At 39.6% G+C, this 13806-nt stretch overlaps 1 protein-coding gene across 3 annotated transcripts in view; it reads right to left on the bottom strand.

The window, feature by feature from the left end:
* ARHGAP8 (Rho GTPase activating protein 8) overlaps positions 1 to 13806 on the bottom strand; it is a 91807-nt gene that overhangs the window by 72174 nt on the left and 5827 nt on the right. The window contains exon 1 of one of the 3 annotated variants that reach the window (XM_076344088.1): positions 13705 to 13730. The exons of the other annotated variants lie outside the window; for them this stretch is intronic. The gene's annotated coding sequence lies outside the window, so the exon portion shown is untranslated. Of the gene's footprint in view, positions 1 to 13704; positions 13731 to 13806 lie in introns of those variants that run through there. 3 annotated transcript variants of the gene reach the window in all.

Genomic DNA, 13806 nt, shown 5'->3' with positions numbered 1-13806 from the left:
GTGGTGGATGCCCCATCCCTGGAAACATTCAAGGTCAGGTTGGACGGGGCTCTGAGCAACCTGATCTAGTTGAAGATGTCCCTGCCCACGGCAGGGGGGTTGGACTAGATGACCTTCAAAGGTCCCTTCCAACCCAAACTATTCTATGATTCTATGATATTCTTTATTGACCTACCATTCTCTGTTGGCAATACATTGGTGAAAAATCAGCTAGACCATGCATAGGAAGTAGACGCTAAGAGGACCGACTGCCAGGGAGAGCATACAGGGCTGTGGTTCTTTGGGCCTCCTTTATTTTAAGGACTGATTTGGGTCTAGTTCAGCTAATGTCAAAAGCCTGCCTTGCTACTCAGAGGGTCTGCCACAACCTACACCAATTTTTGTGACAGAATAAATAAAATCAAGAGGATTACTGTACTTCCACACACACAACGCATGGATTAGCTTTTAAAAAGGAAACTCTGGTTCAGCAGCAGAGCAGTTGTACACCCAAGTAATACAAGCAATACAGTTGATGTCAGTGTTCCTCCACTGCTCACCACTTCTTCACAGATCAGCCTTTTCCTCCAACAAGCTCCCTGTCCCCGAACTCCCGGCTGCCTCTGCTGCAGCAGCACCAACGCCCAGCCGACTCTTCTTGTTCTCCCAGCTTCTGCTCCCATTTCTGTGTAAAATGCTGTGGGGGTGGGCAACCTGAGGGCATGGAGTACATCCTCACTCATTTTAAAACACCAGTACTTGTTAACGTTGGAGTTATTTGAGATCTGCATCGCAGGTGAAAATAGAATCATAGAATCATTGAGGTTGGAAAAGACCTCTAAGATCATTGAGTCCAACCGTCGACCCAACACCACCACCCACTAAGCCATGTCCCTAAGTGCCTCATCTACTCGTCTTTTAAATACCTCCAGGGATGGAAAAATCAATTCTTCTTTAGAGTTTCTGCAAATTATCAGACCATAGAAACTCTTAAGTTTCACTTGGCAGCAGGTAGGGGGTCTGGTTTTGGGGGTTTTTGGTGGGTTTTTTTGGTGTTTTTTTTTTTTTTTTTAAATCTATAGCTGCCACACTAACACTTCCCAGCTACCCTCCTTCCTCTCTCTCCCTCTACTCTCTCTCTCTTCTCTTCTTTCTTTGTGTCAGGCAGCTGTTTATACTGTATGTCTAACCAAACAAGTAGCAGAGGTTTACTCATAGGACCCAGATTCCCCCAAACTTTTGAAGGCATCTGGTATAGTATTTCCCCTAGGGAAAAAAACAAACAAATAAACAAAAAACTACCAGTTTTCCTGTGAGAGCTGGTGCCTCATTTGCCTTCCTAGCATCATGATAATGGGCAACGCGCTGCCACCACTGCACACTGAGAGAGGCTGTAGGTAGGTAGGAGATGTGGTACAGCCCTGCTTGCTGCTGTACCGTCACCCAACACCAAGGGATGAAAGAAGAGGGAGCCTATAACCTGCAGCCACACTCTCCGTTACATCTGACAGCAGCTTGCATCTTTCGGGGAATATAGAGGGCCCTAAAGTCAGCCCTATACTCTGTGATAGAGATCTGTAGATGTGCGATGTAAACACCCAACTGCACCCACCATGCTGACCAGATGAGAAATGGGAAGTATGTAAGCAAAAAAAAAAAGAGGCGGATGGATGAAACCGCTCTTAAAATAAAGGAAGTCTCCTGTTTGCTGCAATGACGTCTCCTTCCACACTGAGAGCCAGTAGAGATTCACCTTACAGTCCGGACTCCCGCCCTCAGCAAGGATGCCAGCTGCACAAGGAGGCTTTGCATGCAGGAAGCAAAGCTGCACGGCTGCATCTCCAGTTTTGCACAGAACCGAAATACCCTTTTCAAAACAAAAATACTGTGAAGCCTGGAAAAGTAAATATTCTAGTGTTACTTCCACACATCAATATTGCTAAGAAGCATTACTGAACCCTGAAATTCAGGAAAATTTAAACAGCTTTAATTTTATTAAATTTCCATTTGGGCTCTAATCCCAAATTAATTTTACTACTGTAATAAGTTCCATTGATTTTGGTGCAGTAAAGATAAATACACACAAATTCCTAGAACTGGCCACATTTCCCTACAATGTCAAAACATTTTTAACCAAACTTTCCATGAAAAATTCATTTTCAAAGGAAAAAATAATTCAGCAAATTGAAAAAAAACCCAAACAAACAAAAAAATAATTTGAAGGATGATGATACACAGGTTGGTAAATTAATATTTACAATTAGAAAATTATTATTTTTGAAAAGTTCAATGCAAGTTTACAAAAGGTTATCCAACTATGTATGGGTACGTCAATCAACTTTAAACGCATAATTGCTATTCTTAATTGCATCTATATAAATTGATTTCCATATCACTCAACACACAAAAATGTCATGCTACAATTTGAAGCAAAATATTAGAAATAATCCTGCAACTATTCAGCATTAAACTTGTGCATAAATTTTAACATGGTTTGGGTTCTTACATGTTAATTTGACACCTCTTCTTTCAGAATTAACAAAAGCAGTAAAGAATTTATAATGGTTAAAACTACCCATCTCCATACAAAATAATACTGTGCTGTAGTATCACTTCCCTGTCCCAGAAATAAGGTAAGAACTTATCTGTTTTTAAGGCTAAGATGAAAAATATTATGTTAAAATGGAAGAGTAAAAATAAAAATTAAATGCATATGGCCTTAAAAAGAATCCAAAGACTTTATCCTTTCTGTATCACATTAGTTTGGGTGATTTTGAGTCTCTTTTCATATAATGATCAGAGAAGGAACACACACAAAGGTTAATTCCTGCGATGGACTGAGACACCACCTTGAAAATCAGAAAGAAAGGAAGACAGTCTCCCTGTCACAAGCCTCTGTGCTCTATCATACCAAGTTACACACTGATCAAACAGCACTGATTTCTCTGAAAGCAATTTTCTACTAGGCTCATCCATTCAGCGCTTGGAAAATAGAACATTTACTTGGTGATGGTATATATTGTCCTAAACTTAGAAAGAAGCCCAAGTTCATGCAGTTTTTTCAGTATTTACTCCTGGATAAATACTAAAGCATTATTCTTTAATTACCCAACCCCCCCAAACACCTGAATTTCTTTGTTTCTTTGGAGTTTTGAAGCCACACGGAAACGTGGCTTTGCTCCTCCAATGCCTGGGCCACTCGGAGCACATCTGCATTTTAAATCTGGGCCACTCTGAGCACATCTGCATTGTAAATCTGGGCCACGAAAAAATAACTCTACATGGCAGCGCCACCCAGCATAGCCTAGCACCACGCAGAAATCCTGGCTGGTGTCTCAACTTGGCAGAGCAATTACTGTGGACAGCGTGCTACAGGTAGTTGGCACTTCTATGGTCCTCATCCCCGCAGTGCATGACTTCCCTACCGAGCCTGCACCCCAAACCCTACTTCCTTACTCCCAGGCATTACTGCTCTTAGGTCCAGGGACTCTGGTTTTGATGCCAATTTTTGCTGGCAACTCGCCTCTGGCTTTTTGTGCTTAGACTCTTTTAACACTCCCACTTAGAGATGGGATGGGGTAATCCTGTCTTCCGTTCAGCGAAATGCCAACTCTCTGCTGGCCGTGTGAAGAAGGAGGGGGAGTCAGTGACCGGCTACTTGCTGTTCCCTCCATGACTGTGTTTTTAGTCATACTTCTCTGTGCCCATTCAAGTGGCTTTTTATTCCTCCCTTGATTTAACTCCTCTCACTTTATGTTCCTGTCTTCCCATCCACCAAGTTCTTTGTTTCTCTTCCTTTCTGTCTGTCCTTCCCCTTTGTTCATCTCTTTGTTTTCCTTTCCAACATGACTCATGTTTTCCAGCTGCTCCCTAGTTCCTTCACCATGGCTTAGTTCCTCTGTGCATAATTTTTCACCTGCAACCACCACCAAATCTGCTGGTTAACGCAGACCTCCGCTTTGCTGATGTCCAAGTTCTCCTGCCTGAAGTTCCTTCTCTTCTCCTCTCTCCCATTCTGGGCACAATCAGATTTTGAGCTCTCAGGCTGCACATGAATAAATGAACCTCCAAGGTTGCAGACCCTCCAGGAACAAAGGGGATGAAAAGTCCGTAACTGCAGAAACGGTGTTTCTTTAGTCCATTACATTTCTTACTGCTACTCTGATATTTGTTAGAACAGAATTCTGTCTGAAACTTGCAGACAGATCTTCTCTTATTGGTATAACTTCCTAAATTATTAAGGCTTAAGAATTCATCCCACTATACTTTTTCTGCTTAAACTGTTAATGATGAAACCTGACTGAATGAGTAAATGTATTTGTATTCCCTTAGTACTTACAATTATACTGGCAATCAGAACTGTAATTTTCTAAGCAACAGTTTTCATCTGTGATAAAGCGTTTGGTGAAGCTTGATGGCTCAATAACCTGGTATGTAAACAATTTTCATCACCGAGTTACCAGCGTGAATTCAATGTGAATACAAAGCAAACTCTATGTTCACCGCATGGATGTATAGCGACAAAGATAGGAGAGACCAGTAACTTAACAGAAAGGGTACGCATTTTTATCAAAGATGATAAATGTAATTTTGAAGCATCCTCTTAACACACGTTGGTTCAAACCTTGTTTAGAACAAAAATTTATTAATGTTGAAAGGAAGGGAGGAGGTGCATACATGCTACTTGTTCTGATGATAAATCAGACTTCAGTTTCTGATGCCATCAATTCGGTAATTTTTAACCAGCACTGCATTCATTTAAAGCAAACATCCACTGTATATAAAATAGATAAAGCAACATTTGCTACACTGTGCAAGAAAGTGAAGTCTCAGCAGGGAGGATGTTAAACACTGTGTAGCACACTCCTGAAATTAGAAGTTTAGTTTTGTTGGACAGAATTATTTTTCCTCTCAGAGAGAACCTTGGAGGAGAACAATATATTCATTAGGTTTTTTACACATACACCCATGTTTGTATATAAGAAAATTTGGAACATAATTACCTAAAATAGTACAGATGCTGGAGTGGGACAGAGATACAAAAGTACAGGGTTGCTGCCTAGTGCAGCACAAGCACTCCCTTCCTGCGGCAGGGGCTGTGTTGCAGTTTGGGATGTCCTTTACAGGCTGTCCTGGGCCATGAACAACCCCCGTGGGATGCATAAACCCAACTCTGTCCACTCCTGTCTTTCCTCCGAGAGCCAACTCTGGAGTGCAGGCTGCCATGCAGACCTCACTCACCTAATAAAACATTTTTCCACAGTTACATACTATGTCCAATCTCAAAGTATATTGCAGCTTGCCTGCCTCTATAATGCTTGTGATCACCTCTGTCGCAGGACTGGAGCAGGTAAGTAAACAGAGCAGGTTATACTTTGAACCTACAGACGGCCCATCACTTGTTTTCCTCCTCTACCAGGAAACCAGTTGTCGTGGTTTAACCTCAGCCGGCAACTGAGCACCACACAGCCGCTCGGTCACTGTCCTCTCCCCGCAGTGGAATGGGGGAGAGAATCAGAAGAGTAAAAGTGAGAAAACTCGTGGGTTGAGATAAGAACAGTTTAATAATTGAAATAAAATAGTAGTAGTAGTAGTAGTAATAATAATAATAATAATAATAATAGAATACACAAAGCGAGTGATGCACAATGCAATTGCTCACCACCCACCGACCGATGCCCAGCCAGTCCCCGAGCAGCGGCCCCCCCCCCAGCCAGCTTTCCCCAGTTTATGTACTGAGCATGACGTCACATGGTATGGAATGTCCCTTGGGCCAGTTTGGCTGTGCCCCCTCCCAGCTTCTTGTGCACCTCCAGCCTTCTCAGTCGGTAGAGCGTGGAAAACTAAAAAGTCCTTGACTAGTGTAAGCACTACCTAGCAACAACTAAAACATCAGTGTGTCATCAACATTATTCTCATCCTAAATCCAAAACACAGCACTGCACCAGCTACTAGGAAGAAAATTAACCTTATCCCTGCTGAAACCAGCACACTAGTGATGCACTGTCATTTCATTGACCATGAAATATGTAAGCACGGTCTCTTCCCCCCACCCTGCCATACCTTCTCTGCTGGAAGGAGTAAAAAAATCTATTTATGGGAAGAATTAAGCACATCAGAGTGAAATAAAAGTTGTTTCCCTGCTGCATATAAATATCTGCATGTATCAGCCATTCCCAGTTCTGAAAGCACTAAAGTAAAGGGATTATTTCTACCCATTACTAGCAAAGAGGTTTCGGAAATACTCTTTTGTTGTCTGAAACAGTGCAGCTATTTTCTTATCACATCCACTCGTTCATCTGGCACAGTGCAAGCACATGGAAAAAAAAAAGTGCCTTATGTATACCCAATTAACAGAAAGCCATGTAAGCTTGCTGTATCGTTAGGACAAAATTATCTGAACATGGATAAGTGGCTGCAGTATGACACACTACACCACCATTTTTTTTATTCAGCATAAATGTTTATTGACTAAACAAAGATTACTATAATGTAATCATAATAAACATTAATGATCAGTCATCTATGGAACTTGCTCTCTAAATTAATATATTGTAATACACACTAATGTGGCAGAATTATGTTGGGCTGAACTCATGTTTAACTAGCACTTCCATCTCAAGGGATTACACACTTTCAATTGCAGACAAGTATATTTTTTAAGACTGTTTTTTAATTAAATTAATCTGACAAGTTACTGGACAAAGGGTTGGTGTATTATGATAAAAAGGGTTTTTTTAATTGCATAATTATTCACTGGGGATTCCTCTGGCTGGAATAAATGAGGGCTTTTAAAATAAATTAATATTCTTCTTATATTTATGTAACACAGGCCAATGTTTCCAGTTCTTGTCCAGATGTAGCGATACCCAGGCTTACCATCACCCCTCCCACATCCGAGCTGCACCAAACTGAAGTAGTACTGTAAAGCAGAGGAGGCAAGTTCCAAAAGCCACTTTAAATGGTGAACATGTAGCCCATGTTTAGTTATAAATCTCAATTCAAAAAATCAAGTAAAATGACGATAATAGCACCTATTGTTCCACTGCTTCTCCATTTGCACTGGATTGTTTCTTAATCAGTGCACTGAAGACCCAGTTAGTTGTTGGTTTGCCCAAAACAATTATTTCCTCATTAATTCAGAAGTATTAAGATGTTTTCCACCCAGCCAATTGTAACTTATCATAACGTACTGTGCAAGGCAGGAAATTTAGTACTGTAAAGCCTGGTAGTGTTTTACTACAAGAGTTCAATGCATGATATCAAGGAAGCTGCCAAAGCAGTCTAGCAAGTGTTTCAGATGAGAACTCAGTCATTGATCTGCTTGTGCCAAGGGGCTTAGTAGGGGCCAAAACAGTTCACATGTTCGATACCATCAATATAATCAAGCAGCAACAACAGCCACTTCAAATCTAACCCTGAACACAACCTCCTTCCATATTCAGTCCACCTCAAATTTCCCCTCTATTCACATCAGCACATCCCATCCTCAGAATCTTGATTTAAAAAAATCACAACCCATACTAGATTTCTATAGATGCTGTGGAGTTACAACTGAACAAAAATTGAAAAACAATTTTACATTTCAAGAGCTTCAACTGTTTTCTTGATGTTAGAATTGTAAAGACAATGTTAAAATGTTTCTTGCTTATCTTGCCACAAAACTAAAACTCACTAGCAACTCTCACACGCTTTATTTTGCTGGCTTTTGTGAGCAAAATTTTGTGATAAGTAATGTTTGTGGAAGAGCACAAAGAATTCTTGTATGTGCAAAACTGCAGAATAAAATAATAAATTTGTTCAGCCAAGACTATGGAGTAATGGGAACTAGAGGAAGAAAAAGAAATAGAAGAGGAAAAGAGAGGAAAAGGCAAATCTTTCCATACTAAATTGTAAAGGCTGGGGAAAAAAGAACACCCAACCCTAAAGTTAGACTTAAAGTTTGAAATATGGCTAAAAGGCTTCCTGTCCATTTTCCTTCATGTTCGCTATGCCCATGTCTTTCAGAGGTGTAATTCTCTTACCTGGTATGGCATACCTAAGACTAGCTCCAAAAAGACTAGCTAAAATCTGCATGAGAAGCATCTCGTGTCATGGTTCAATGATATATTAAGTGTGACTTTCAAGTTCCCTGAACTGGATCAGAAAAACTGAGGTCCCATGCAAGGAAGAAATGACACAGCATAAGCGAACTCTACGAATTCAAATTTTTTCAAACAATTTTGGCAGGTTAACTTTTTTATCAGGAAGATTTATGTGGCATCAAGTACCTCCTGTCCTCCTGAAGCTGCCATAAACAAGGATTTACGCTTTTTTGCTGCCTCAATGTACTTTGACTAAATTGGCAGAAATGGGATTGTGCATCACTGCATGATCTGGATTGAGTTTTTATTGGTGGCTGATCTGCTTGCAGGTATATTTGGTAATAATGATTGTGGAACCATTGCCCCATTATAAAGGCTTCGACCCTGAAGACATCATCACCTTATCTAAAGGTATTTGTCTATATTCATGCACGTTACAGAGCAGTTGTCAGGTAAGAGACTGTAGAAAAAGAAATGAAGTGGTAGCAGTAGCATGGTGGCTGAAATGATGCCTTACCATTATTAACTGGATTCTGCTATCAGACCTTTTCCATACTTTAACAAAAGTCAACTTCAAAAGAAATCTTGCCAATTCCCTACTGTCATGTAAAACTACTTGCTGTCATTGCAACTGGTTTATTACCTTTCCTTCTTTAACTGCACCCCCAAACAGGCACAAATTATCATCCTAGGAAGGAATCAAAATTTCTAACATCTGGAAAATAATAAATCCTATTTCCCACATAAGAAATCCAACACTGGTAACATATTGCAGGAATGATGCATATTAGCCCGTTCACCTCCATGAAACACAACTAAAAGGCTCTTCAGAGGCACTTAACAACACTGGTATCCAGATCTTTTTGAACTTTCAAACATACATATACTAATCGCTACACAAATCTAAAGATACAAGTACATCAGTTGTATACACACTTACTTAAACCTGTGCTAACATCTAACAAGACCACATTGTTTATTCATTATTCTTCTCTGTCAGCATATCACAAAAATGGAAAACGTACAGAAATTTTATATTACTTAAACGTTATAGTAGTCTTTAGTGTTGCTACAGCCTATAGTGTTCTTACAGGCTAAAGTACTACAACAGAAGCGACACAAAGGTCTGAGTTTAAGCAAGGCATAGAGGGAAACACTATGGTTTTTATTAAATCAAAGAATGCAGCAGGGTTAAAAAACAACTGGTAGGTTTTCAGGCACTCAAGCCCTTCAGGTGACCTCAAAGAGAAGCTTGTGCAGCCAGCAACTTATCATATTATGCACCTTCCAATAATATTCCCTTTGATATGTTTAATAAATATTTAATAAGCAGTATATAAACATAGGAGTGCAGAGTTTGAGAAAAAAGCAAGGGGACAAGGCTACCATAAGGCAGCTGTGGAAAACAGCAAGGCCATACAGCAGAGGAGAAGAACATACAAATTACTCATTAATGCAATGCTCAGAGGTAAATAAGGTTGTCAGGTGAGGCTCTTCTTCTCTAACTGCCATAATTCGAAATGTAACCTTTTAAATAAATCCCTAGTTTTTCTTGAACAACATTTATACTCTTTCCAAGGAGGTGGACACACAGCTTACCTTGCCAGAAATGCTACATAACACACTTGCTTTACCAACATGGTTGGCAAGAAAAACATTATTTCTTTAGACTGATTAATATATGTGCTTTGTCTTAGCTGTTGGCCATAATCAATAAATGCCATATGAAACAGTCAGAACGAGTATTACTAAGCCAGCTTTATTATTTTTTTTTTTTTTGAAGCAGCTTAGATGCCAAACCCTGGAAAGAATTCAGGGCTAGGATGAAGAAGCCTTCCATTCTCTCAGAAGGTCAATTAAAATTATACAGCACCCCCACAAAAAAAACAAACCACCAAAACAAAACAAAAAACCAACCTTGCACACTGCTTACCAGATTAGTTTTCAGGAACAGTGACACATTCAAGCATAAACTTTGAGAATCCCATCAACGCAACAAAGCACTTGACAGCCTATTCTGCCTCCTTCCAAACATGGGTTTTTATCCTTTTCTTCACTTTTATTTATATAGTAAGAACAAACACCTGTAAGTCACTTGCTATGCCTCAGTGTAAAATGGATATACAGCCCTATTAGGCCCAGATTGAGGAAAGCATTCGGGACAGCCATAAAGCACCAGCTCACATATACACTCAATGGAAGTCCAGCTAAATGAATTACGTGTTCAAGGTTTTCATGAATCAATGCTTCAAAGAAGCGTTAGCTGCTTGATTAATGAGGAAGCAGTTCTGCCACTCTTCAACTAATCAGAGCTTGCCACTCTTAGCTCATGTTGAGATATATTTTGCTTCAAAGTACTTTCACAAGTACCAGGATTACAATGAAATTTGGTTCCACTCCCCCCAACTACAGATGCTAGAACCAAAACCTTTTACTTGTACCCCATCCTACACCCACCTTGTAGACACTCGGTGAAAATAAACGTGACTTCTCAAGGAGAAGCGTACTACTCAGTGTCAGTAACGGGTACTGCAGCAGAGCGCTTTATGAGCTTCTGTTGAAAAGTGTCATTCGGGAGTAAAGTACTATTGCTTTTTCATCCAGTCTTTGGTATATGACTTCTAATGATTCCCCTCTTTCCTTTCTCACAGATTTAGTCAGGCTTCTGTAGGCTTTCATGAGGCTTCTTAAACATTAGTGTAAATTTTTCTCACCATCTTACTTTAAAATCCTCAGTAAGTTATTCCAAGGGCAGATAAGGATCATTTGGCTCTAGACCCAATTCATTCACACTTCCTCTCTGCTGGGAAAGAAAGAGAGAGGAAATAAAAAACAAAAATGAAAGGTGAATTCATAATAATCCGATTTATAATAATTGGACCCTACTAGGTATATGGCTGGAACAAGAAGCTATTTTAACCATTCAAAGGCATCTTAATACTTAAAATGACATTGCAATCCAAAAACTTTTACCTGCTGTTCGTACAATTAAGAGCAAAGATAACTACAAGAAATTAAGGATAAGATTTTTCCCCAATTTACAGTTTCTTTCTTTTAGCTGGTAATCTTAATGGTTCCTAGTTGGTACCATTCTATACGTGAATATCTTCACAGACTTTTCAGTAAACAACCAGTTTCTTTGCATGGGTCTTTTGCAGAAGGGAGAGAAACCTTTTTTTAAGTGATAAAAAATAAGGGAAGAGAAAAGTTACCAGGTTGTCAGAGGAAATAAGAAATGCAGTATGTGAAGCTAATTACAATTAATTACTTAAAAATTACTAGCTTTCAGGTTCATATCAGTGTCATCCTTTCTATTTTAACTGCAGCAAATCATTACATTATTTATACATGGGATGTCACCAGGTTACAGTAAACAATCAATGAGGCCACCACACCCAGAACAAAACTTAAGATTCATAAGAGAGACCTATAATATCACTTGCATTTGTATAACACCAATATGCAGTACTACAAACTCTACTTGCAAAGACAGCTGTTGAACCAAGCACAAAAATTTCTTTATTTTTTTTCTTTTCATTTTTCCTGCGGTATTTTCCTTTGCAAGTCTTAATAACATATCTTTTATCCTGACTTGTAGGCTTCTGACTGCAAAGATAAGGTTACAACTGTGAGTTTGTCAAGTCTGCTTAATCTTTCTGTCAAGCAAAACAGCATGTATAATAAGTCCAGATGCAGAGACAAACAAAGCTGCAAACATAACGACAACTTACTCTGCTACTGTCGCAAAAGAATTTTCCTACCATTAGGCAAGATCAAAAAACCATTGCCAAATAAACAAGACCCAGCGGACATACTGGAGCGGGGAAGATAATACTAAGCCTTCAGGCACTGGGTATTTCTGGCTTCTGAGTTTAACATGAAAACTTGCCTACAGGTTTAGTGGCATTCTTGCATACACAGAGTAAGATTCTGTGCCCAAGGAAATCATCACCGTAACTCACACTGACCCGGACTGAGTTGGGATAGGATCTCACTCCTGTGTTGTCAGGTACTTTCCTCCCAAGCATAGGATTATTGTTTATACTAAAAACTCTATTCTGAGGAATTCAAGAATTATCCACCTTCTGTGGCAAGTCACCCCCACAGCACCCAGCTTCAGCAGGGGACTCCCTAGCATCCCACCGTGAACACAATCTTGGCTAATATTCAACAAGTAGGTTGAAGCTGCCAGTTCTCAACTTCTAAAACACAGGGTGCAAACCCCGTAAACCTAAACCAATAGAATATTTTTCAGAAAAATGACCTTTTCATTCCTATTTCATCCAATAGGTGACAATCAGCGCTATATCCATGCAAAAAAGCACAGTTATATCAAACTGAGATTTAAAGCTAAAGCTACAATGGTTTTCGTGCTACCACTGACTGAAGCTAGATATAAATGAGCTGCTAGTAGCTCCTCTGAAGCTACAGAGATCAGCCCTTAGTGCATAGGCTTTTTTCAAGGCCAGCTTTGTAGTGAACATGCCAAACTTCTGACTTTCAGCCTCAAACTCAAGCTTCAAGTAAGTGGCCTCTCAAGCTTGGGGCAGCTTCCAAAACTGGAAGCTCCCATGACACTACAAGCTTTCGTTAGTAACATTTACCAGAAGAGAACGAAGAGTGCGATTTAGAGGAAAAAAAGCCCATAAAACTCTTGACTTTTTTAATTGTTTCCATTTATTTACATATTTCATATGTGTAAACACGTGAAAGATTATGTATATAGCAAACAAAATAACTTTTGCCCTTTTTTCTGCCTCTCATGGTAGATTAAAATACTGAATGATAATAGTAAAGATGGACGTGGAAAGTCTGTGAACAGAAACACCTTAGTCTTTCCAATTTCTCATATGGCAGCTTATGCATTCTTCCCTAATAATTCAATGCCTTCTTAAAAATAAAAATGGACTCACTAGCTTTATGTTCTGAATCTTCGCTAGTTCTCCTTAGTTATGTGATAAAAGATACCACGAAGTATTTCAGGATGTAGCATCCAATACACTGGTTTCTCAGTGTGCACATTATCATGCATTTCTAGACCTTATATTCAGTGGTTTAAAAAATGACATGGAATAGGTTTTCTTTAATGTTCACACAGAGGTGGCTCTACAGCTTTTTAGCTGGTAGGCATCTCAGTGGAAAATTTTTAGTAGACATGCATGTGTGTGTACATAAAGCAAGAGCAGTTTGAGAGAGCAACATCAGACAAAACAGGAATAGTGTAGGTTATATGATATCGGGATAATATTAAGAAGATGTGGATATTTACAGAGATTCTTCACTGGAGACTTGGGGGGGGGGGGGGGGGGGAGGAAGGGAACCTATTTCCTTGTAAACAACCATGTAACTTTTTCCTATGCATCCCTTTTCGCACCTACCCCAAGTTCCCCACACTCATCAGTGTGAGCCTGCAATGGCCAGCAAAATCCCCACCAAGGGCTACCATGAAGGCATGCAAATGCCTGAGAACTCTGTAAAGAGTTTAAGGTTTAGTTTAATTTTTTTTTGGTTTGTTTTAAAGTGCCTATCTGCAGAAACTTGGTATATGTTGTAACTTGGTACGTTATCTTCATTGCACTACGCTATCACCGTATGTCACTATGTCAGAGAACATCACTGTATGTCACAGAACAGCTAATACCTGGTGAATGTTCTTCTTGAAGCTCTGATGTTCAGCTGTATCACCACGACCCTGCAGCATCATGCCAAAGACAGCGTATTCCCTGATGGTTGTGGGAGCCAT

Source organism: Aptenodytes patagonicus, chromosome 1 (assembly GCF_965638725.1).
Source record: "Aptenodytes patagonicus chromosome 1, bAptPat1.pri.cur, whole genome shotgun sequence".
Classification (NCBI taxonomy): Eukaryota; Metazoa; Chordata; class Aves; order Sphenisciformes; family Spheniscidae; genus Aptenodytes; species Aptenodytes patagonicus.
The sequence above is the reverse complement of the archived record's forward strand: the minus strand, read 5'-3'. Positions and strand labels throughout refer to the sequence as shown.